This window comes from Macaca fascicularis, chromosome 11 (assembly GCF_037993035.2).
Source record: "Macaca fascicularis isolate 582-1 chromosome 11, T2T-MFA8v1.1".
Lineage (NCBI taxonomy): Eukaryota > Metazoa > Chordata > Mammalia > Primates > Cercopithecidae > Macaca > Macaca fascicularis.
In genome coordinates, this window is record NC_088385.1 from 28,278,933 (window position 1) to 28,303,770 (window position 24,838).

The following is a 24,838-nucleotide window of genomic DNA, read 5'->3' on the forward strand; positions in this document are numbered from 1 at the left end:
TTTCTCCATCTTATCTTCCTGTTCATAGACTTTATTCTGCATTTGCCTCCAGAGCTTCCTGAATGTCTCATGTATCTTTCATCTTGACTAGAAGAGAAGTCTCTTTTCTTTCCTAGGAAAGCAGATCATAACATCAGATGATGAATATCGCTGAGGTTCAAGGCAGATTTTTCTTTCCAAAGTGACCTCACCTGTTAATCCAACTACCTTCAAGCATCAACCAGGTTTAATAATTTCTTTACCAAACTAGCACCAGAACCAGAATTCTCATGAGGATATGTAAGTACCAACATAGCCAATCCTGATCTTGGCTAAGGATATCAGACAAACCACGGTGAAGGTGTGTAGCGTTCACTGGAAGCAGCTTGAGAGACAGGGCAGTAACTTTGCAAAGAGACCTTTATGACTACAATTGTTGCATCTGGCCAACACTGCCTCTTAGAACTATGAGGTAATGTCTCCATAGTAACCAAGTTCCAGTTTCTGAACAATTACTATGTTGATGCTGTACCTTCTTTGCAGTTTGCAGACATTAAATAAAGGAATTTGCTCTTAGGAGAGCTGTATCTTCTACCAGACTTTGCCACCAAAATTATTGATATCTTGTTTTGTATTTTTAAGAGTCAAGGCCAGTATGTACATACTGGGGAAATTAATCAACTCTTTTCTTCTTTTTTTTTTTTCCTTCTCTCTCTTTCTTGACAAATACTTCGAGCACATGGAAACAGCTAGGCAGCAAGAATAGAAACCATAAAACTTCAATGCAAAAAGAAGCCTATTGGTAGAAATAGTAAAATCAAAACCAGAACACCTAAATTCTTCGCCTAGTTTTGCCAGCAGTATGATTTAGAAGAAATCACTTAATTCAGTTTCTACTCTGTGTAAAACACTCACACTTAATGTTTCATGATAATGATAGTATGACAATAAAATTAACAAATATGAAAGTACATGATTATATACACTAATAAGATATATAAATGATGATTACTGGATGATTGAGTTTATTAAAAATAGTTAATAAGATTCTACTATTTCTTAAAAACTGGCTAGGTACCATGAATAATGCCTGCTTTCAGAAATAATACTAAAATATCTTCTAACATAGATTCGAAAATGATTTTTAAAGATAATAAAGTAACTGTTTTAAAAAGTCGAAAAGAAAAAGTCAAGACGTATAACACATAAGGTAAGTTAAAGGACAGTAAACGTTTGACTGCATTTCTTCCATCTCAGAGATGTAGCAAAATTCCTTATGAACATTACGGGCCAATTATGTAAATACAGCATCAGAAGATTAATAAATTTTGACTTACTTTTAGTAAAGAATTAAAAATGGGCTTGTCATTTCTTGTCACTCTCCCAGTCTCCCTACCTGTACCAGTCTGGATGGTTTTCTAGCTATTAAAACTTTCTCTACTTGAACTGCATATATTAGCATAAAGTCATTATGACCTCATTGGTTTTATCAGAGAGCCTGCTCGTATTTTCCAGCATCTTTTGGACAAATAAAATTCTGTCAGCTGAGAAAAACTTCTGAAGGCTTTAAATTTGTGAGTGCTTCAATATTCATTCCCCATACCAGACATTTTTCTTTCTATTATTATTTTTTTATTATACTTTAAGTTCTAGGGTACATGTGCACCACGTGCAGGTTCGTTACATATGTACACATGTGCCATGTTGTTGTGCTGCACCCATTAAGTCGTCATTCACGTTAGGTGTATCTCCTAATGCTATCCCTTCCCCCTTCCCGCACCCCACAACAGGCCCCAGTGTGTAATGTTCCCCACACTGTGTCCAAGTGTTCTCATTGCTCAGTTCCCACCTATGAGTGAGAACATGCGGTGTTTGGTTTTCTGTTCTTGCGATAGTTTGCTGAGAATGATGGTTTCCAGCTTCATCCATGTCCCTACAAAGGACATGAACCAATCTTTTTTTATGGCTGCATAGTATTCCATGGTGTATATGTGCCACATTTCTTAATCCAGTCTATCATTGATGGACATTTCGATTGGTTCCAAGTCTTTGCTGTTATGAATACTGCCACAAGAAACATACATTTTCATGTGTCTTTATAGTAGCAGGATTTATAATCCTTTGGGTGTATACCCAGTAATGGGATCACTGGGTCAAATGGTATTTCTAGTTCTAGATCCTTGAGGAATTGCCACACTGTCTTCCATAGTGGTTGAACTACTTTACACTGCCATCAATCGTGTAAAAGTGTTCCTATTTCTCCACATCCTCTCCAGCATCTGTTTCCTGACTTTTTAATGATCGTCATTCTAACTGGTGTGAGATGGTATCTCATTGTGGTTTTGATTTGCATTTCTGTGATGCCAGGTGACGATGAGCATTTTTTCATGTGTCTGTTGGCTGCATAAATGTCTTCTTTTGAGAAGTGTCTGTTTATATCCTTTGCCCACTTTTTGATAGGGTTGTTTGATTTTTTCTTGTAAATTTGTTTAAATTCTTTGTAGATTCTGGATATTAGTCCTTTGTCAGATGAGTAGATTGCAAAACTTTTCTCCTACTCGGTAGGTTGCCTGTTCACTCTGATGGTAGTTTCTTTTGCTGTGCAGAAGCTCTTTAGTTTAATTAGATCCCATTTGTCAATTTTGGCTTTTGTTGCCATTGCTTTTGGTGTTTTAGTCATGAAGTCCTTGCCCATGCCTACGTCCTGAATGATATTGCCTCGGTTTCCTTCTAGGGTTTTTATGGTTTTAGGTCTAACATTTAAGTCTTTAATGCATCTTGAATTAATTTTTGTATAAGGTGTGAGGAAGGGATCCATTTTCAGCTTCCTACATGTGGCTAGCCAGTTTTCCCAGCACCATTTATTAAATAGGGAATCCTTTCCCCGTTTCTTGTTTTTGTTAGGTTTGTCAAAGATCAGATGGTTGTAGATGTGTGGTATTATTTCTGAGAGTTCTGTTCTGTTCCATTGGTCTATATCTCTGTTTTGGTACCAGTACCATGCTGTTTTTGTTACTGTAGCCTTGTAGCGTAAAGTCAGGTAGCATGATGCCTCCAGCTTTGTTCTTTCGGCTTAGGATTATCTTGGCAATGAGGGTTCTTTTTTGGTTCCATATGAACTTTAAAGCAGTTTTTTCCAATTCTGTGAAGAAAGTCATTGTTAGCTTGATGGGGATGGCATTGAATCTATAAATTACCTTGGGCAGTATGGTCATTTTCACGATATTGATTCTTCCTATGCATGAGCATGGAATGTTCTTCCATTTGTTTGTGTCCTCTTTTATTTCGTTGAGCAGTGGTTTGTAGTTCTCCTTGAAGAGGTCCTTCACATCCCTTATAAGTTGGATTCTTAGGTATTTTGTTCTCTTTGAAGCAATTGTGAATGGGAGTTCACCGATGATTTGGCTCTTTGTTTGTCTATTATCGGTGAATAAGAATGCTTGCGATGTTTGCACATTGATTTTGTATCCAGAGACTTTGCTGAAGGTGCTTATCAGCTTAAGGAGATTTTGGGCTGAGATGATGGGGTTTTCTAAATATACAATCATGTCATCTGCAAACAGTGACAATTTCACTTCCTCTTTTCCTAATTGAATACCCTTTATTTCTTTCTCTAGCCTGATTGCCCTGGCCAGAACTTCCAACACTGTGTTGAATAGGAGTGGTGAGAGAAGGCATCCCTGTCTTGTGCCAGTTTTCAAGGGGAATGCTTCCAGTTTTTGCCCATTTAGTATGATATTGGTTGCGGGTTTGCCATAAACAGCTCTTATTTTGAGATACGTTCCATCAATACCGCATTTATTGAGAGTTTTTAGCATGAAGGGCTGTTGAATTTTGTCAAAGGCCTTTTCTGCATCTATTGAGATAATCACGTGGTTTTAGTCTTTGGTTCTGTTATATGCTGGATTACGTTTATTGATTTGTATATGTTGAACCAGCCTTGCATCCCAGGGATGAAGCCCACTTGATCATGGTGGATGAGCTTTTTGATGTGCTGCTGGATTCGGTTTGCCAGTATTTTATTGAGGATTTTGGCATCGATGTTCATCAGGGATATTGGCCTAAAAATGTCTTTTTTGTGTGTCTCTGCCAGGCTTTGGTACCAGGATGATGTTGGCCTCATGAAATGAGTTAGGGAGGATTCCCTCTTTTTCTATTGATTAGAATAGTTTCAGAAGGAATGGTACCAGCTCCTCCTTGTACCTCTGGTAGAATTTGACTGTGAATCCGTCTGGTCCTGGACTTTTTTTGGTTGGCAGGCTATTAATTATTGCCTCAATTTCAGAGCCTGTTATTGGTCTATTCAGGGATTCAACTTCTTCCTGGTTTAGTCTTGGGAGAGTGTATGTGTCCAATAATTTATCCATTTCTTCTAGGTTCCAGGAATTTATCTACTTATTTTAGGTTTTCTAGTTTATTTGCATAGAGGTGTTTATAGCATTCTGTGATGGTAGTTTGTATTTCTGTGGGGTCGATGGTGATATCCCCTTTATCATTTTTATTGCGTCTATTTGATTCTTGTCTCTTTTCTTCTTTATCAATCTTTCTAGTGGTCTATCAATTTTGTTGATCTTTTCCAAAAACCAGCTCCTGGATTCATTGATTTTTGAAGGATTTTTTTGTGTCTCTATCTCCTTCAGTTCTGCTCTGATCTTACTTATTTCTTGCCTTCTGCTAGCTTTTGAATGTGTTTGCTCTTGCTTCTCTAGTTCTTTTAATTGTGATGTTAGGGTGTCAATATTAGATCTTTCCTGCTTTCTCTTGTGGGCATTTAGTGCTATAAAGTTCCCTCTACACACTGCTTTAAATGTGTCCCAGAGATTCTGGTATGTTGTATCTTTGTTTCATGTTGTGAGATTTCTACTTTAAGAAAAAATTAAAAGTGGCAAAATCCCATATTCTTAAATTTAAAAAACAGACAAAATATTACATATACACAATTTTTAAAGAGTTGAAGAACACAAAGAACTGGCTTTATATGTTTTAGTTCTCTGCCTCCACATGTGAAGAAGATTTGCACAGCAAGAGATTTTATTAAATTGGTAATACAAATAAAATGTCTTGCGTGAATGAAGGCAGCATATATAAAGATAATTTTCTTCCCTTCTCAGGCCATGGGTAATATGTAGTTGAGTAATCATCAGTTCAGAATTACAGTTTTAAACACTATGTCATGTTCCATTATCTAAGATTAAAAGAGTTTGGGATGCAATTGTAGGAATTCAATTTCATATTTACACCCACATAAAAATAGTATAAATTCCTATTATAAAGCCCTTTGCTAGTCCAAAAAGGTACTCAGTCAATTCATTTCTTTTACACAGATCCACGTGTGATAATAGCCTCAGACACAGATGCTATTATTTTACCTTGAAGTTAGAGTCACATTAAGGTCCTACTAGGGGTATTTAAAGAGAGGCTAGAGGACATGTACTGGAAGTTTCAAGTTTCAGACAGTTTATTCAAAGTAATCTTAATGGGGCTTCCCAATCACAAAACCCTGTTGAAAAACAATACTAAGGTCTTAGATCTGCATTTCTAGGCTGAGTCTCAAACACTGGTTTGAATCCTCAGACATACTAATTTTAGCAATAGTTCAAAACAACTGTCTAATAACTTGACATATTACTAGTATTTTAGGGGTAGCCTTTGTCCGTAAATCTTTTCTATTCATACTTGCAGGGGCCTTTGAAAACAGTATGCTGAGAATAGATAGGGCTCAAGGACAGTATCTCCAATTGAACTTTTAATGAACTCCCGTAGGCGCCAAGAAGGCGGGCAGATAAGGAAGAGCTTAGAAACAAGGAACTGAGTAGAAGGTTACATGTGGGAAAAGAAAGTTTGTTTTGCATTGCATCTTTCTGCTGACGTGGGGTTTATGAAGTATAAATAAAGTGAGGCGGAGGCTCTGAGCGCGGCCGCCATGTTCTCTGTGTGTCTTTGTCTTTTGTGTGTTCTTTCATTCTCCACCACCCCCGGCACGGACCCCAACAAGTGGCGCAGCGAGCAGGGTCAGCACGGGTGAGTAGGGGAGAACAAGAAGGGGAACCCCCTAGGGGCGGGTAAGGCCCAAATATTGTTAAGGGGAACCTTCTTAAGCTTTCATTATGGGGAATTCCATCTCTCTGGCCTCAGAATATTTACGGCTGTTTCAAGGACTATTGCCGTCTATAGGAGTAGAAGTGAAAGAAAAAGACTTTGAAGTGATTGTTTGCCCATGTTGAACAACATTGTTACTGGTTTCAGTATCAGACTAAAGTGCAGCTGAATCGGAGAGAATGGTTACAGGTAGTAAAAGCTCTGCTTAGAGCTCTCCAGTTAGGGGATATTATGCCTCTAAGATTGTGGACCTTGTGTAACTCTATCACTCAGACATTAGAGTTACTTGAGACTGATTCAGAGTGTGGTAATATAGCCACAGGAGGAAAGGTATCTGAGGATTTGGAAAAAAAATAAATCTGAAATGGAGCCCATTTGTGCCAGGATAACAGAAGATGGGGGTGTAGCAAAAGGGGGAGAAGAGAAAAAGCCAGCTCTTCCTTCTTCTAAGGGAAATTCTGACATGCAGAGTATTATGGAAATGCTTCAACAAATATTACAGATATATTCTTCTAATTCACTTTTGTGAGCTTTCCCTGTTTCTTTTCCTTCTGCCCTGTTAAAAGAGGATTTTCCAGAGCCTCCAACCCCCCCGGCTTCCTTATCTTTACCTTTGTTTGGCAAAGTTGAAGCCCTGTTCACATCAGACATACTATAAATTTATAGTAAACACCTGTTTAATATGTCAAAACCAGTGTATATGTATATCTTATTGTTTGTTAAAATATTATGAGTATTTCAATAGTCAATAAATAAGCACATTAATATTAACTATTAATATTAATATAGTATTAATGACCCCAGCTAGGAAATTGTTATGTTATAGGGGTGCATAGGTTCCACCAATTTACACTCCAAACAGAAGTTGAGTATTCGAGTTGCTTAACACATTAACTACCTCTTGATATTTTCTGTGTTTTTAAATTTTAACCATTGTATTGTGTATGTAATGATTCTCAATTTGGTATTAATATACATATTTCCTAGTGAGTAATGATGTTAGACATATAGGTATATTGTCATTTCTTTGTTCTGCTACTTTTGGTTGGGTTATTTACCTTTTCCTATTAATATGTTGGGATTCTTTATATTTGGGGATATGAGTATTATTATATATTATATACACTTTTAATTAAAAAAAAAATTTTAAGGAGCTGGATCTGTTTCCAATTATTTGTGCTTCTTTTGCTCCTAATGCTCAGTTTTCAAATGGTGGCAATAATGTCCAATTTAATGCCTTACAAATTAAATTTTTAAAAGAAATGAAAGCTGCCATTTCTAACTATGGATCTCAATCTCCTTTTATCCTTGGTCTTCTTGATGTTTTTTCATCAGAAAATTTGATAATTCCTATAGACTGGAAGACTTTGAGGGAAGGCTTTTCTTGATCGTTCTCAGTGGTTACAATTGCACAGCTGGTAAATGAACAAGGCACATGTACAGGCTAGGAAAAATGTTATGTGTGATCCCCCGGATCCACTGAGGAATAACTCACAGGCACGGGCCAGTATGCTACTCTTAATGCTCAGGCTGGTCTAGATGATGTTGCCTTTACTCAAATCAAGACTTTGTTTTTAAGGGCCTGAAATAAGGTAGAGATAACAGGAAAATCTTCCCTTTCCTCTGTGAAGATTTTACAGGGCACAAATGAACCATATCCAGATTTCGTAGCCCGTCTTCAGGATGCTGTCTTCAAAATTGTGGGTGCAGGCCTTGCTTCAAAAATTTTGTTACAAACATTGTCTTTTAAAAATGCTTATGCTGACTGTTAAAAATTGTTAAAATCATTAAAGGCCAATGGGGCCAATTTAGATAAATATATTAAAACTTGTGTTAGTGTTGGAGGGGCTATTTATAATGCTCAATTATTTGCTGGAGCTTTGTCTAAAGCCTTAAAAGGAAATAACAAACAAGGTGTTTGTTTGCAGTGTGGTAAACCTAGACATTTCAAAAAAAAAAAAAAAAAAAGAATGTCATAAAAATTGAACACTTTTATCCCTCAAGGCAGAAAGCTGCCTTCAGAGGTGTACAAATGTTGTGGTAAAGGTCAACATTGGACAAATAAATGTCATTCCAAAACTGATAAAAGTGGAAATTTACTGTCTCCTCTCCTGGGAAACAGGAGCCGGGGCCCACAGGCTTGGGGCCCCAACAATTACAATACAAGTCTACTACAATACCCAGTGAGCAATGACCTACAACATCAATGAATAAATTCAAGTCCTCCTTAAGGATCCCACACCTTACCCCAGTTTCTCAGCTTTATGCGGCAACTAAGTAGAGCGCCGCTGCTGACTTAGTTATTACTCAACCTTATACCTTGTCTCCTAATAGAGGAGTATATAAATTAGCTATTAGAGTGTGTGACCCTTTGCCAAAAGGACATGTAGGACTTTTGTTAGGTCAAAACAACAGTGCTATACGGAAGTTAATGATGATTCCAGAAATCATTGATCTTGATGTTACTAATAAAATTCTTATTATGGTACAAGTTTCAAAATTTATACGCCTAGAGGCAGGGGAACGTATTCTCAATAGGGAGGGTTTGGTAGCACAGAAAAAACTGTTTTTTGGGAAACTTTAGTTTCTAATCAAAAGCCCTTATGTTCATTGCATATTAATGGAATAGTTTTTAAAGGGTTAATTGATATGGGGGTGAATATGTCTATTGTTTGTTTAAATTAGTGGCCTATACAATGGGAAAAAAGACAAGTTTCAGTCATACTCACTGGCTTGGGTGCTGCTTCTGTGGTTTATCAAGACGTAGAACCTTTAACCTGTGTCAGTCCTAAAGGTCAACAAGGTCAAGTTTTTTTTATATATTATTCCTATCAATATTAATCTTTGGGGACAAAATCTTTCATAACAATTTGGTGCTTTTTTAAACATTCTTCATATTTCCTCAGCTGCCAAAAATATGATGTTCAAAATGGACTACAATCCTTTAAACTCATAGCCACTGTTCACCAGCCTCAAGTTTTATAATTAAAGTGTAAAACGACCACTCCTCTTTAGGTGAAACAGTGGCCATTATCTAAAGAAATACTTAGGACTTTAAAAGAGTAAGTCAAAAAACAAATGGCCGAGAGAAATCTAAAGCCACGTACTTCTGCATGGAATTCCCGTCTCTGTCTTGTCTTAAAACTATAAATCTTTACATTCAACGAGGGAAAGTTTACAGCCTGGTCTTCCTAATCCTGCCCTTATCCCACAAAGTTAAAAATTAATGGTCATAGATCTCAAAAATTGTTTTTTCTCTATTCCATTACAACCTCAAGATTGTAAAAAGTTTGCCTTTATTATTCCTAAATATAATAATGGACAACCTATTCAAAAATATCAGCAGAAGCTTCTTCCCCAGGGTATACTTAATAGCCCTACTATATGTCAAAAATTTGTACATAGGACTTTAAATCCTGTAAACAATCAGTTTCCAACTGTGTTAATTTATCATTGTATGGATCTTCTCTGTCCCTGTTTTAATAATTTTTAGCCACTTTCTCGATATCAATGGAAAGTTTTACCTCAAGGTATGTTAAATAGCCCTACCTTGTGTCAAGAATTTGTCCATAGGGCCTTGGATCCTGTTCGAAAGCGTCATCCTTCTGTTCTTTTATATCATTATATGGATGACATTCTTCTTGCTGCACCCACCAGAGAAAAGCAGCAAGATGCTTTTGTATCATTACAAACTCAGCTTTCTTTCTACTCACTTAATATTGCCACAGAAAAAATTTAACTGGATTTTCCTATTCAATATTTAGGTTATACCTTGGGGGCACAAAATATTCGACCCCAAAAAATTCAAATTCGACGTGATCATTTAAAAACATTACATGATTTTCAAAAGCTTCCAGGAGACATTAATTGGATGCGTCCTGTTTTAAGAATACCAACATATCAGTTATAACATCTTTTTTCTATTCTAGAAGGAGACAGTCACTTGGACAACTCACGCCATTTAACTCCTTTGGCTTTACAGGAACTCCAGCTTGTTGAAGAGCAACTTCAAAAGGCCCTTCCTTTTGTTTATTTCATACTTTACCTTCTCCCACAGGAATGATTCATCAAACTAATCGACCACTAAAATGGATCTTTTTGTCCAATAAAATATCTAAATGCTTGGCTACTTATATCGATCGTTTAGCTGAACTGATCATCAAAGGATGGCATCACTGTCGACAACTTTGGGGAGGAGATCCTTCCTTAATTATCTCTCAATTCACTCATAGTCAGATCACTTATCTTCTTGCAACTTCTGATTCTTGGTAAGTTGCTTGCGCTTCTTTTGTTGGACAATTTTCTACCCAATATCCTAAGTCTCCGATCTTTTCATTTTTTAGGCAACATTCTGTGTTGCCTTTCTCACCAATTTCTGTATTTCCTGTTCAAGGTCCTACCTTTTTTACTGATGCTAGTAGCAATGATAAGGCTGGATATTGGAGTGTTCATCAATCTCGAGTTACAGTTTATCCTTATCCCTCGGTGCAACAGGGAGAATTGTTTGCTGTTCTGATGATCTTACTTGATTTCCCTACTACTGGTTGTAACATTGTTAGTGATTCTCAATACGCTGTTTATGTTACTTCTTATATTTCTCAGGCCACTTTACCTCTTTGTGCTACTTCTTCTCTTCAAAAACTCTTTTCCTTGTTATCTTCTACTTTGAGCCAACGTCGAGCTCCTTTATTCATCACTCATCTTTGTTCTCATTCTCAACTTCCTGGACCATTAGTTCATGGTAATACTCAGATTGATTCACTTTTAATAGGCCACCTACATGCTGCAGAACAAAAATATACTCTACATCACACTAATAGTTCTGGCCTTCAACGACGGTTTCATTTAACTTATAAACAAGCTCATTCTCTTATTCGAGCTTGTCCTTCCTGTGCTCCTTTGAGCATTCCATCCTTCCATCCTGGGGTTAATCCATGAGATGTCCCTTCTTTTAGACAATTAAAGTATGTTCATCATACCATTGATACCTTTTCTCATTTTCAATGGGCCACTCCGTTGCCATCTGAGAAAGCTGATTCTGTTATTACACATCTCTTAGCTTGTTTCGCCATCATGGGCATTCCTCTTATACTTAAAACTAATAATGCCCCTGCCTATGTCTCTCGTAAATTACAAGTTTTCTTACAGCAATACAATATTCAACATTTCATCGGTATCCCGGGCAACAGTCAAGGTCAAGCCATCATTGAGCGCGCAAATTTAACTTTAAAAACTCAATTATTAAAACAAAACAAAAAGGGGGAAATGAGCCCCCCAGAAACCAGATTTTGAAGGTTCTTTTTACCTTAATTTTTTTTAATCAATGGAGACAATTGCAAGACTCCACTGTCATAACCCATCTTTCCTCACCTCCCTTGGTGATAGTCCCCGCTGACAATTTAAAGGTTTGGTATCCTAATGAAGAAGGTAAGTATGTTCAAGGGCAAGTTCTAAAATAGGGACGGGGCTATGCTCTTGTCCTTACAGGGAGCGGACCTGAGTGGTTTCCTACAAGACGATTGAAACCCTGTTGAAAAGAAAACTGGATTCAGCATGCATTTCTTCCTTTGTTAGATGTGCCTCGGCGGGGGACTTATTTCTCTTAGTGAGGCTTTGTATGAATATTGGACTTATATTCCCTTTCCGCCCTTGTATCAGGGAGTCGCCTGAGGGGAGGTGGAAATTAAGGTTTTCACCAATGACACTACTTGGATGCCGTCCCCCTATATAGACAAGGACAATATAGAACGGGAAACGGGAATTATAAACAACACATATCAATTTGGAGTGGAAGGACTTCCAATATGTATGGGAAATAGTTCTCATTGTCTCCGAAAATCGCATGAAGCCTGGGCTGTTCACTATAATCATAGTCATGTGGCTGCTAATACTGTTATTATTGTAACTAGAAGCTTTCAGTATAATCATACTGTATATAGTAATGAAACTATTCCTAGTTCTTTACGTTTTTGTCCTATTCCAGAGGTTTCTCCTAATATTGAGGTGCTGGAGTGGCAACAATGTCAGGGAACTAAACCCCGGATTTTATTAGAATACAATGGAATGTAAATAACTGATTGGAGTGTGCACAGTGATTTTCAAATAAAATTTAGTCACATACCTTTGAAATGACACTGGGTAAATAAAAGTATTGCCGCTAACAGTAATGAAACCTTGGTATGGCGTGAAGGAGGCCTGAAGTACAGAGTCATCTTTGGAAGTTGTTAGCTGCAGGCGATGCCATTAGCACTTTTGTGAGGAATATGTCCCTTAATCTTTCTAACCCAACTAACTCCTTTCATATTCAGTTATATCGAAATACCTCCTGATATATTATTGCTTGTGTCTGTAAGCCCTACCTATTATTAGCAGGGAATTTGACATGGGATAATGATACAGGGATTGTTAATTGTACAGATACGTGTACATTTTTGTCTTGCCTCAATCATTCCTGGTGGCACAACTTTACTGGGGATATTTATATACTCAGGGCTCATAAGGAAATTTGGCTACCTGTTAACCTTATGCGACCATGGGGGGCATCACCTCTTGAAACTTATATTTGGACTTCTCTTCAGCGAACCCGCCATGCCCTTGGACTTATAATTGCCTCGGTGATGAGTCTTGTTGCCATCGCCTCCACTGCGACCATAGCAGGACTCGCTCTTCATCAAAGCATACAAAATGCTGAATTTATGCAGCAATGGCACGAACAATCTCACCAGTTATGGCTTCAACAACGAAACATTGACTCTCAACTTCCTGAAAGATTGGACAACATGGAGCAAGCATTGACATGGCTTGGAGATCAGCTCACTGTACTCAGTACTCGGATGACATTACAATGTGATTGGAACTCCACTCAATTTTGTGTAACGCCTGTACCTTTTAACATCTCTCAAAATTGGACTGTAATCCGAAAATTATTAGGAGGACATAAAAATATTAGTTTGGACATCCAAGAGCTCATTCAGAACATTTCCAAAGCATTTCGACAACAATTACATGTGTTGTCTGGAACCGTAACCCTGCAGAGCTGGGTCAGCACCTTGCTGCCTTTAACCCATGGACCCAGATGAAAACATGGATTTCTACAATCTCTGGAAGTATATTGCTTTGGGCACTTGGATTGGGTCTACTTCTTTTGGTGATTCGATGCTCCCTCCGTCGCCTCCAAAAACAAAAGAAAACACAGGAACAAATATGGGCTACCTTTTTAGGATTGAGGCAAAACAAAAACAAAAAGGGGGAAATGCAGGGGCCTTTGAAAACAGTATGCTGAGAATAGATAGGGCTCAAGGACAGTATCTCCAATTGAACTTTTAATGAACTCCCGTAGGTGCCAAGAAGGCGGGCAGATAAGGAAGAGCATAGAAACAAGGAACTGAGTAGAAGGTTACATGTGGGAAAAGAAAGTTTGTTTTGCATTGCATTCTTTCTGCTGACGTGGGGTTTATGGAGTATAAATAAAGTGAGGCGGAGGCTCTGAGCGCGGCTGCCATGTTCTCTGTGTGTCTTTGTCTTTTGTGTGTTCTTTCATTCTCCACCACCCCCGGCACGGACCCCAACAATACTCTTTAGAGGAATGTAGCACTTATTTTTCCAAGTCAAGTCAGGACACCTCAGACTTGTTCAAGAGACGGAGATTCATAACATTTGCTCTTATTTGCAGAACACTATAGTCTCTATAGTAGTTTTTTAAAAAAATATAAACCAATACATTTTTTATTTCACCTATACACTTTTAATCTACCTTACGAAATCACAACCATGAGCCCAAGTGTCTTGAAATAAAATAACACCCAACAAGTGGTTGAACCAAGAGTAAATGGTTAATTTTGAGGTTTCCTATTGATATAAATTTGCAGTTTCATTTTCTTCTGTCACATATGGGCAATCTCTAGCAGAAAAGTAGTCTGGAGCCAAAGCCTATAAAACATTATTGGAGAACAATTTGAATTGAGAAATTCTATTCATTAGCTTTTATTCCCTCTGCAAACAGGATAAAGGCAGTCATTATTCAACATAAAGGCCAAATATTGATTCTCTAGCTTATGGAACACTAGCGCCCCCTAGGAACCCTGGTTAAAATAAGTAAAATTTTAACTTATGAGGGAAACACCGATTAAGAGTGAGAAAGATCAGTATAAGCTGTAATGTCTCCTTTTCATCTCCGACTTTATTTATTTGGATCTTCTCTTTTATTCTTAGTCTGGCTAAAGGTTTGTCAATTTCATTTAACTTTTCAAAAAACCAACTTTTTGTTTTATTGATCTTTTGTGTTGTTTTCATTTCAATTTCATTTGTTTCTGCTCTGATCTTTATTATTTCTTCTACTAATTTTGGATTTGGTTTGCTCTTTTCTAGTTAAGATGCATCATCAGAACTCTTACTTGAAATTTTTCTTTTTTTTGATGTAGGCACTTGTAGCTAAAAAATTCCCTCTTAGTGCTGCTTTTGCTATATTCCATAGGTTTTGGTATATGTGTTTCCATTGTTTGTTTCAAGAATTTTTTCAATTTTCTTTTTAATTTCTTTGTTGACCCACTGGACATTCAGGAGCATATTGTTTAATTTCTATGTTGTATTAGTCTGTTCTCATGCTGCTAATAAAGACATACCTGACACTAGGTAATTTATAAAGGAAAGATGTTTAATGGCCTCACATTTCCACATGGCTGGGGAGGCCTCACAATCATAGCAGAAGATGAAGGAATGGCAAAGGTTGTCTTACATGGTGGCAGGCAAGAGAGCATGTGCAGGGGAACTCCCTTTATAAAACCATCAGATCTCATGAGACTTATTCACTATCACAAGAACAGCATGGGAAAAACCCACCTCCATGATTCAACTACTTCCCACTGAGTCCCTCCCACAACACGTGGAGATTATTACAATTCAAGCTGAGATTTGTGTGGGGACACAGAGCCTAACAATATCATGTGTATTTGTGTAATTTCCAAAATTTCTCTAGTCATTGACTTATAGTGTTTTGTTTTTTCTTTTTGAGAAAGCGTCTTGCTCTGTCACCCAGGCTGGAGGGCAGTGGCACAATCTTGGCTCACTGCAACCTCTGCCTTCCAGGTTCAAGAAATTCTCCTACCTCAGCCTCCCAAGTAACTGGGATTACAGGTGCCTACCACCATGCCCAACTAATTTATGTATTTTTAGCAGAGATAGGGTTTCACCCTGTTGGCCAGGCTGATCTAGAACTTCTGACCTTGTGATCCACCTGCCTCAGCCTCCCAAAGTGCTGGGATTACATGTGTGAGCCACCATGCCCAGCTTGATTTATAGTTTTATTCTGTTGTGATCAGAGAAGATGCTAGACATTATTTCAATTTTTTTAATGTTTTAAGATTTGTTTTGTGACTCAACATATGATCTATCCTTGAGAATGATCCATGTGCTGAGGAAAAGAATGTGTACTGTGCAGCCATTGGGTGAAATGTTCTGTAAATATTTATTAGATCCTTCTGGTCTATGGTGTATATTAAGTCTGATGTTTATTTGTTGATTTTATGTCTGGAAGTTCTGTCCACTGTTGAAAGTGGGGTGAAGTCTCCAGCTATTATTGTATTGGAGTCTATCTCTCTCTTTATCTCTGATAATATTGCTTTATATATCTGGGTGCTTCAGTGTTGGGCACATATATATTTTAAACTGTTATAACCTCTTGCTGAATTGACCCCTTTATCATTATATAGTGACCTTCTTTGTCTCTTCTTATAGATTTTGTCTTGAAATCTATTTTTTCTGAGGTAAGTATAGCTCTTCCTGCTCTTCTCTTGGTTTCCATTGGCATGGAATATCTTTTTCCATCCCTTTATTTTTAGTCGATGTATGTTTTTATACATGAAGTGTGTTTCAGCTACTCTATGTCTTTTGATTCAAGAGTTTAGTCCATTTGCATTCAATATTATTATTTATAACTAAGAACTGACTTCTGCCATTTTATGTGGTTTTGTATGTGTGTGTGTTTGTGTGTGTGTGTGTGTGTGTGTGTGTGTGTATGTGGTCTTCTCTTTCTTCTTCCTTTTCTTTCTGTCTTCCTTTTAGTGAAGATTATTTTCTCTGGTGATATGATTTAGTTTCTTGCTTTTTATTTTTTGTGTATCCATTATCTGTTTTCTTGTTTTGAGGTTATCATGAGGCTTGCAAATACTATCTTATAACCTATTATTTTAAGATGATAACAACTTAACGCTGTTGTATAAACAACCTAACAAGCAAAAAGACAACTAATAAAGACTCTGTGCCTTAACTTCATCCCCAACTTTTTCACATTTTCTTGTTTCTGTTTATATCTTATTGTACTGTCTGTGTCACGAAAATTTGTTATAGTTATTATTTTGGATTGGTTCATCCTTTAGTCCTTCTAAGTAAGAGTAGCTTAAACACCACTGTTACGGTGTTATAAAGTTCTGTGTTTTTCTGTGAATTTACTATTACCAGTGAGTTTTGTATCTTCAGATGACTTCTTTTTGCTCAACAATTTCTTTCTGATTGAAGTTCTCCTTTTAGCATATCTTGTAGGACAGATCTGGTGTTGAAATCCCTCAGCTTCTGATTGTCTGAAAAAGTCTTTATTTCTCCTTCATGTTTGAAGAATATTTTTGCTGGATATACTATTCTAGTATAAACATTTTTTTTGTTGTTTTTCTCTTCAGCATTTTAAATATGTTATGCCACTCTATCCTGGCCTGTAAGGTTTACACTGAAAAGTCTGCTGCTAGATATATTGGAGCTCCATTGTAGGTTATTTCTTTTCTCTTACTGCTTTTAGGATTCTTTCTTTGTCCTTGACCTTTGGGAGTTTGATTATTAAATACCTTGAGGTAGTCTTCTTTGAGTTAAATCTGCTTGGTGTTCTATAACCTTCTTGTACTTGCATATTGCTATCTTTCTCTAGGTTTTGGAAGTCCTTTTTAATTATCCCTTTGAATAAACTTTCTACCCCTATCTCTTTCTCTACCTCCTCTTTGAGGCCAATAACTCTTAGAATTGCTCTTTCAAGTCTATTTTCTAGTTCCTATAAATGTACTTCATTGTTGTTTATTCTTTTTTTCTTCTGTCTCTTCTGACAGTGTATTTTCAAATAGCTTGGCTCCAAGATCACTAATTCTTTCTTCTGACTGATCAATTCTGCTGTTGGAAGACTCCAATCCATTGTTCAGTACGCCAGTTGCATTTTTCAGCTGTGGAATTTCTGCTTGATTTTTAATCATTTCAATATATTTGTTAAGTTTATCTGATAGAATTCTAAATTACTTCTGTGTTATCTTGAATTTCTTTGAGTTTCCTCAACACAGCATTTTGAATTCTTTGTCTGAAAAGTCATATATCTCTGTTTCTCCAGGATTGGTCCCTGGTGCCTTATTTAGTTCATTTTATTTTATTTTATTTATTTTTTAGACAAAATCACTCTAGTTTATTGTTTATTTAGAAAAGTATAGATGTTGACTAGTTTTAGCCCATTGTTAAGTGAATTGTTCTCTAAAAATTGAAGACTAACAATTAAAGAATAAAAAAATGAATGTACAATTTCAAAATCAACAGAGGAAAGGTGGGTGGGATTACTCATCTACTAGAAATCAGGAGAAAAAAATATGTGAATGCATTGGTACTTGATTTCATTTATAACCCAAGTACAATGACTTAAAATAGATCATATTTCTCATATAACAGGAAGACAAGAGGAAGCTATTAAGTTCTGTTCCATGGCTAAGAATGTCTCTGCTATTTTTTGTGTATTTTTAAGGATTTTTTCCATAGGTTATTGGGGAACAGATGATGTTTAGTTCTATAAGTTCTTTAGTGGTTATTTGTGAATTTTTAGTGCACGCATCATCTGAACAGTATACACTGAACCCAGTTTGTAGTCTTTTATCCCTCACCCTCTTTCCACCCTTTTCCCCTGAGTCCTCAAAGTCCATTGTGTCATTCTTATGCCTTTGCATCCTCATAGCTTAGCTCCCACTTATGAGTGAGAATATATGATGTTTGGTTTTTCCATTCCTGAGTTACTTCACTTAGAATAATAGTCTCTAATCTCATCCAGGTCACTGTGAATGCCGTTAGTATTAATTCATTCCTTTTTATGGCTGACTAGTATTCCATCATACATTTTATATATATATATATATACACACACACACACATATATATGATTATGCATATAATCATATACTCATATGTACATTACATATAAAATAATATACATGTGTGTATACATATATACATATGTGTGTGTGTGTGTATATATATATTTCACGGTTTCTTTATCCACTTGTTGATTGATGGCCATTTGTGTTGGCTCCACATTTTTGCAACTGCCAATTGCACTGCTATAAACGCGCATGTGCAAGTATCTTGTTTGTATAACGACTTCTTTTCCTCTGGGTAGATACCCAGTAGTGGGATTGCTAGATCAAATACTAGTTCTACTTTTAGTTCTTTAAGAAATCTCCACACTGTTTTCCATAGTGGTTGTACCAGCTTACATTCCCGCCAGCATGAGCTCTATCAATGGCTTTAGGCACAAATATAAGACTATGTTGAGCCCAACCAAGGCCAGTGTGAAAACACAGGCAAGGGAGAGGCCTCAACCCTGTCTTTTCTTCCTCCCTGGTGACTACGCATATAACAAATTTGAAGTAGGATTTGCTGTTAGGGTTGCTCACTGTTGAAGAACAATCCTATTATTGTTTGATGATAGCAATGGGTGTCAATGAAGGGTAAAGTTCACCAAAGGCGGACTTTAATTATTCTTGAGAATTCCATGATGCTATTTACTAAATGAAGCTGTTTTAATTATTCTCTTGACAATTTGAGGTGTAAACAAATTTAGGTTGGTAAATAGAAACATCTCCCCTATGTGCAAATGAGAGAAAGGAAGAAATTGGGAGAATTCTAAGGATACTAAGGCCCTGAGGTTTGAGTTATGTCTTTCGTAAGTGCAGAGCACCTCCAACTTTCACTAGGCACAGAAAAGAGAGCACCAGGGTGGGTAACATAGTGTCTGAAATGACACTGTGTTGTTTGAGACCACATGTGTGAGAAAGATGTGAAAGACCAGACATCTGAGATGGAGTAAGAAAATTCATGCATTGTTAGGAATCTGAACTCTAAGAGCCCTTGGTCAGATATGGAGTAGTCTACAGTAGAAGATAGACAACTTAGACATGTTTATTTTTTTGTAATTTTCTTCAGCTGTTCTATTATTCATAGTGTTTATTGTTGTACTGTTTACTTTTGTTTCTCCTTAGTTTTCTGAGTAAATGCTTCTACAATTCAGAGTCAACCATACTCAATGGTGAATAAATACTATTACCACCACTACTATGTGGCTATTATTTACTGTGATTGCTATATGGGTTAAATACTCGACATATATTATCTCATTTTATCCTTATAATGATGTGACATGGCTTGGATATTTGTCCCCTCCAAATGTGTTGAATTGTAATCCCCAGTGCTGGAGGAGGGGCCTAGTGGGAGGTGATGGGATCATGGGGATTTGTCCCTCCTGAATGGTTTAGCAGCATCCCCTTGGTGATAAGTTAGTTCTTGCTTAGTTAGTTCACATGAGATCCAGTAGTTTAAAAGAGTGTGGCACCTTCTCCCTTGCCATCTTGCTTCCACTCTCACTATGTGACATGCTGACTCTGTATCACCTTCCACTATGATTGTATGTTCCCTGAAGCCCTCACCAGAAGCAGATGCCAGCACCATGCTTCCTGTACAGGCTGCAGAATTGTGAGCCAATTTAAACCTCTTTTATTTATAAACTACCCAGTCTTAAGTATTTCTTTATAGCAATATAAGGGTGGTCTAATACAGAAAATGGGTACTGAGAAGTGGGGTGTTTCTATAAAGATACCTGAAAATGTAGAAGCAACTGTGGAACTGGGTAATGGGCAGAGGTTAAAGGGGTTTGGAGGGCTCAGAAGACAGAAAGATGAAGGAAAGTTTGTAACTTCTTAGAGACCACTTAAATGGTTGTAACCAAAATGCTGATAGTGATATGGACAGTAAAGTCCAGGCTGAGAAGGTCTCAGACGGAAATGAGGGACTTATCAGGAGCAAAGGTCACCTTTGTTATGCCTTAGCAAAGAACTTGACTGCATGATGTCCATGCCCTAGGGATCCATGGAAGTTTGAACTTAAGAGTGATGACTTAGAGTATCTATTGGAAGAAATTTCTAAGTAGCAAAACAGTCAATATGTTGCCTGGCTGCTTCTAACATCCTACTTTCAGATGTGAGAGCAAAGAAATGACTTAAAATTGGAACATATATTTTAATAAGAAGCAGAGCCTAGAAGTTTGGAAAATTCACAGCCTAGCCATGTGGCAGAAAAGAAAAGCCCATTTTCAGGGGAAGAATACAAGATGGACTGCAGAACAACAACTTGCTAAAGAGATTTGTATGACTAAAAGATAGCCAGGTCCTGACAGCGAAAACAATAGGGAAAAGGCCTGGAAGGCATTTCAGAGACCTATGAGGCAGCACTTCCTATCACAGGCCCAGAGACCTAGAGGAAAGACTGGTTTAATGGGCCAGGCTTGGAATGCCAAAGCCCTCCATCACCTGGGGATGCTGCTCCCCTCATTTCTGCAGCTTCAGCTTCAGCCATGGCTCAAAGTGCCCCAGATACAGCTTGGACCACTGCTCCAGAGGGCACAAACTATATACCTTGGCAGCTTCCATATGATGTTAAGCCTGCAGGTGCACAGAATCCAAAAGTAAAGGAGGCTTGGCAACTTCCACCTAGATTTCAGAGGATGTATCAGAAAGCTTCCTAGACTTCTGCCTAACCCCTAACTCAGTTAGAAGCCTGCCACATGGGAGGAGCTTCCACAATAACCTCTATTAGGGCAACACCAAGGGAAATGTGAGGTTGGAGCCCTGACACAGCGTTCCCATTGAAGCACTGCCTGGTGGAGCTGTGGGAAGGGGGCTGATGCCCTCTAGACCCCAGAATGGTAGAGCTACTTGCAGCTTGCACTCTGTGCCTAGAAAAACCACAAGCACTCAGCTCCAACCCATGAAGGCAGCTGCAGGGGCTGCACCCTGCAAAGCCATGGAGGCAGCGTTGCCCAGGGAGTCCACCCTTTATACCGTGTGCCCTTGTGCCCTGGATGGAGGACATGGAGTCAAAGGAGATTATTTTGGAGCTTTAAAGCTTAATGACTGCCCTGCTGGGTTTCAGACTTGCATGGGGCTATTGGCACTTTCTTTTGGCCAACTTTTCCCTTTGGGAATGGGAATGTTTACCCAATGCCTGTACCACCATTGTATCTGTAAAGTAAATAACTTGTTTCAATTTTGTAGGCTCATAGGTCAAAGGAGACAAGTCTCAGATAAGACTTAGGACTTTAAACTTGTTGGAATGAGTTAAGACTTTGGGGGACTGTTGGGAAGAGATTATTGTGTTTTGCAATGTGAGATGGACACAAAATTTGGGAGTTCACGGGCAGAATGATATGGTTTGGATATTTGTCCCCGCCCTAGTGCTAGACGTGGGGCCTGGTAGAAGGTGACTGGATCACAAGGACAGATCGCTCATGATTGGTTTAGCACCATCTCCTTGGTGGTAAGTTCTCATTCAGTTAGTTCACATGATATCTGGTTGTTTAAAAGTGTATAGCACACCTTCCCTTGCTTTCTTGCTCCCACTCTCGCCATGTGAGATGCCTGCTCCTGCTTTGCCTTCCACCACGATTGTAAGTTACCTGAGGCCCTCACCAGAAGCAGATACTGGTACCATGCTTTCTGTGCAGCCTGCAAAACCACGAACCAATTCAACCTCTTTTATTAATAAATTACCCAGTCTCTGATATTTATTTATAGCAATGCAAGAACAGCCTAATATATGATGTATTATTGTCTGCCTTTCACAAATGAGGCAATTGATGCCTTTAGGAGTCAGATAATTGCCCAAAGCCACACAGCTATAAAGTGGCAGAATCAAGACCAGAGTTCAGTTTTGTCTGACTTCAGAGGCTGCATTCTCAATCATTATGTTATACCATTCCCTGCAAAATACTGAGCACCATCATTTATAAGGCAATTGAACAGATACTCTATAATATATAAACATGTTTCAGGCATGTTCCTTGGTCTTCTGGAATTTATTATTTAGATGAAACTATAATTTCAGTGAATAAAAAAATAAATATAGTGCATGACAGAATGTGATAAGAAGCAAAGGAATAGTTTTTTCAAAAGCTCAAATAACTCAGGGAAGCAATTACTTTGACTGTTGTAGTTAGGAAGACATCATAGAAGAGGTGACATATGAATGGGCCTCAAAGATTGCACAGAATTTTGAAAGGTAGAGAACAGGAAGGAATGCATTTGTTGATTTATTTCTTTATGCATGAATTCAATCAACAAATACACATACTAAGTGTATGCAGTGGCTAGGCAGTGTTGTATGTACTTTTCTGGTATGCATCAAAATGCAGGGACAGAAAGTATAAGCAGATACAGCAAAGATGAACTAATTGGCTGAGGCAAGAGATGGCATGGGTGGGGAGTGCCAAGTACAACCACAGAGACAGGGAAGACCAGACTGTGGAGAGCCTTGAACACCAGGCCTAGGAGTTGAATGCATTCCCAGTATGCATTATGTAACCATGTATTTGTTCCTAGTGGATCAATAATTAGATGAATTATAGGTTACTAAAAGAAACTTTTGCTAGCCCACTCCATTCTTCGGCTGGTGACTCTAGAGACAATCTCTTTAAAAGACTCTGCAGTGCATTAATACTACAAGCAATCATTTCCATATTAGGGAAAGGTCCTCTTCATTAGTTCAGTAGGAGTAAAATTCATTCTGCTGTTATTAGGAATAGATAGGATGGAGTAAATGCTGAGCAGCCTTAACAAATCATGTTTAAAAGTATACCCAGGGCCCGCTTTACGGGCCTGCGACCTGTGCAGTCATGGGTGGCTCAGTGCTCAGCAGAGCCCCATGCTTGGTTTAATGATCTGTTGCTGCTGCCTTAAAATCCTTAATAGTTTTTAACAAGGGGTCCTGTAAATTCTATAACTAGTTCTGAGTAGACCAGTTTTAAAATTGGCCCCTTAGGATAGGAAACAAATTACCTCAGCAAATGAAAAATAAATTTAGTTATTTAGGAAATTAAGGTAAATGACATTCCTGAAAAATAAAAGATCTGAATGATTTTTAGCTTCAGTCACCATGGGGATTTCTTTTCTCAAAAAATATTTTTATTTATTTATTTATTTATTTATTTGTATTTTTTTTTTTTTTTTCTTTTTGAGATGGAGTCTCGCTCTGTCACCCAGGCTGGAGTGCAGTGGTGCGATCTCGGCTCACTGCAAGCTCTGCCTCCCAGGTTCACGCCATTCTCCTGCCTCAGCCTCCTGAGTAGCTGAGACTACAGGCACCCGCCACCACATCCGGCTAATGTTTTATATTTTTAGTAAAGATGAGATTTCACCGTGTTAGCCAGGATGGTCTCAGTCTCCTGACCTCGTGATCCACCCTCCTTGGCCTCCCAAAGTGCTGGGATTACAGGCATGAGCCACCAAGCCCAGCCTTTTCAAAAAATATTCATTTATTTAGAGACAGAGTCTTGCTCTGTTGCTCAGGCTGGAGTGCAGTGGTGCAATCACGGCTCACTGCAATCTCTGCCTCCCAGGTGCAAGCAATTCTTGTGCCTCAGCCTCCCAAGTAGTTGGGATTACAGGTGACCACCACCACGCCCAGCTAATTTTTTGTATTTTTAGTAGAGAAGGGGTTTCACTGTGTTAGCCAGGCTGGTCTCGAACTCCTGTCCTCAAGTTGATCCACCTGCCTCAGCCTCCCAAAGTGCTGGGATTACAGACATGAGCCACCACACCCAGTTCAACCAAGCAGATTTCTATAAAGGTAGGAAAGCTGGAGGTGGCATGAATGGAGACCAGAGGTTCCTCCTCTAGGTTTTGGAGCCAGATACCTTTGAATACAAGTTAGGGATCCTCCATTGATTTGCTATGAGAACTTATGTAAAATAACTTCCTAGGTTTCAATCACTTCTTCTGTAAAATGCAGATAAAAAGAGCATTGTTATAAGAATATGACATAAATTAGGTACTCAAAAATTTATATCTATTATTTAATCATCCATCTTATTAACTTTAATCATTTGAACATTATGGGAAAGGTCCTTTAGTGCTAAAAAGAAAAAGTATTTCCCCTTCCATTATATTCAGAGTATTGTGATTTAATTTTATTTGATGCAAATGGCTAAGTTGTATCTATTTGTAAGATGATTTAAATGATTTGATAGCATACAAGAATGTTTTTTATATTATTTCCAAAGCATCAACATAAATTAAAATCCTGTTGGGGGAAACCTATGTGTGTACAGAAATCCATCATTTTCATAGTGTCACTAGCCAAATGAAGACCATATACAGATAATACCAGTCAGCAAACAGTCCAAACTCACAACATTGAAACCTGCAGGGTTACACTGGGGAGGAGGGGAAGGAATGAAAAAAGGAGAGAGTTGAGAGTACTAACAATAACACCATGTGACATGAAGTAGAGGCAGTAAGACAATGGAAAATTAGAGGTTGCAGACTTAGAACAAAGACCTGAAAATCAAAACAAAAAGCAAAAAACCCCCAGAGCTACTGTACTAGCATATTTCCTCCCTCCCTCCCTCCCTTCCTTCCTGCTGCCAGATAACTTTAGGAAAAAAACAGGTATACTGCTTTATTTCCTTACTGCTCACTCGCAT

General features: G+C 38.0%; 1 protein-coding gene and 1 long non-coding RNA gene across 5 annotated transcripts in view; one reads left to right on the forward strand and one right to left on the reverse strand.

Moving 5' to 3' along the window:
- Window positions 1-24,838, reverse strand: part of LMNTD1 (lamin tail domain containing 1) — a 143,132-nt gene that overhangs the window by 59,795 nt on the left and 58,499 nt on the right. The window lies entirely within an intron of this gene.
- LOC141408040 (uncharacterized) lies at window positions 5,933-13,590 on the forward strand. 4 transcript variants are annotated; one of them, XR_012420087.1, is made up of 3 exons: window positions 5,933-6,000; window positions 10,008-10,346; window positions 11,566-13,590. It is a non-coding gene; the product is annotated as an uncharacterized lncRNA (long non-coding RNA). The 4 variants fall into 4 exon arrangements; XR_012420084.1 differs by lacking the exon at window positions 10,008-10,346; XR_012420085.1 differs by lacking the exon at window positions 11,566-13,590 and having other exon boundaries at window positions 10,008-10,875.